Below are 2,189 nucleotides of genomic sequence, written 5' to 3' on the forward strand. Positions count from 1 at the left end.
GAGAAATTAAAGGTAACTAATTAAAGAATGTATCATTCCAAATTTTTCTTCATTGTGTTACATGTGTCGATTTATCAGTATCCTTAGGTTTAATGTTAGAAAAAAATATGTATTTTATCACCCTGACTTTGTATATAAGGAAAACAAGGCATGCATAGGGAGTAGAAAGAATGGCAATTAGATTACAAAGTATATTGAGGAACATACTTAGGTTTAGTTATTAGAAACTGAATATTTTAATTAAAGTCACAAACTCAAGGGGGGACATAAAGAAAAAAATGTATATTTAATGAAGATACAGTTGAATAACAAAATTTCTCTTCATCTGTAAAACTATAAAATCGAGAATACAAGTTATCTGTTTGCAATGTACATTAGTGGAATAGGAACAAGGTGGATATTTCAATTACTACAGGGAGATTTTGGAAGAAAACAAGGAATAGAAGGTACCAAACAAGTCCAATACCTAGAAGAACAAATTACATTAGCTCTTAAAGCTTGAAGATAATGCTGTCTTCTTTGAGACCATGTAAGCAATGAGTTTGTCCTTCAGAACCTGGGTGTTGGGTTCTTGGTGGAGATCATTGGGTCCCTCAATTTTAGGCAACCCCATTCTCTAATGCTGCCACTCATCTATCATTTTGTCATACTGTAATAGCTTATGTGTTTCTGTGATGCTGAAAGCTATGCCATCAGTGTTTTGAATACTAGCAGGGTCACCCATGGTAGACAGATTTCAGCAGAGCTTGTAGACTAAGATAGACTAGGGAAAAGAAGAGGCAGACTACTTCTGAATTGTTAGCCACTGAAAACCATATTAAAAGAAGTGAAATATTGTCAGATATATTGCCAGAAGATGAACCCCTGAGTTTAGAAGGCACTCAGAATGCAACTGGGTACCAGCTACCTCCTCAAAGTACCAATGAACACATGATATGATTGGAGCACAGCTTTCACGACCTTCATTTGTTAATGGGACACAACTGCATGAGCTAAAAACATCTATTAGTAATCGAAACATGAAATTTACCAAGTATGAATCTAGGAAAACTAGAAGTTATCACAATGAAATGTAATACATACAGATATCCTAGATATTAATGAGCTAAAATGGACTGGTTTGGGCCATACAAAATTGAACAATCATATGATTTACTATGCAGGAATATCAAATTGAAGAGGAATGTTATAACAATCATTCACAAAAACAGTATTTCAAGATCTATCTTGAAGTACAGTGCTGTCTATGGTGAGATACTATCCATATGCCTACAAGAAAGACCAGAGATCACCACTATTATTCAAATTTACCCACCAACCACTAAAGTCAAAGATGATGAAGAATTCTATCAATTTCCTTAGGCTGAAATTGATCAGACTTGTAATCAAGATTCATTGATAATTACAGGTGATTGGAATGTAAAAGTGGTAAGCAAACAAGAAAAATTCATAGTTAGAATATATGGCCTTGGTGATAGAAACAATGCTGGAGATTGCTTAACAGAATTTTACAAGGCCAAAGATTTATTCATTGCAAATACCTTTTTTAAACAACATAAAAGATAACTATACACCTGGACCTCACCAGATGGAAGACGAATCGAATTGACTACTTCTATGGGAAAAGACAATGGAAAAGTTAGATATTATCAGTCAAAAGAAGGCCAGCGAAAGACTAGGGAATTCACCATCAAATATTCATATGCAAGTTCAGAATGAAGCTGAATAAATTAATACAAGTCCATGAGAGTCAAAAAATTATGTTGAATACATGCCACCTGAATTTAGACACCATTTCAAGAACACATTTGATGCATTCAATACTAATGACCAAAGTCCAGTAGAGTTGTGGGATGGCATTAAGAACACCATACAGGGAAAAAAAAAAAAAAATCATTAAAAAGACAGGAAAGAAAGAAAAGACAATAATGGATGTCTGAAGAGACTCTGAAATTTGCTCTTGAGTGTAGAGAAGCTAAGATCAATGTAAGACATGAGGAAGTGAAAGAGTTGAACAGAAAATGTTAAAGGGCATTTTGAGAAGACAAAGTAAAATATTCTAATGAGAAGTTCAAAGATCTGGAGTTTAAAAACCAAAAGGGATAAGCACATTAAGCATTCTCAAGCTTAAAGAACTTCAGAAGATATCCAAATCTTGAGTTATAATATTGAAGGATTCTATGGGAAAA

The sequence above is a fragment of the Chrysochloris asiatica genome, unplaced genomic scaffold, assembly GCF_000296735.1.
Source record: "Chrysochloris asiatica unplaced genomic scaffold, ChrAsi1.0 scaffold00618, whole genome shotgun sequence".
Taxonomy (NCBI): domain Eukaryota; kingdom Metazoa; phylum Chordata; class Mammalia; order Afrosoricida; family Chrysochloridae; genus Chrysochloris; species Chrysochloris asiatica.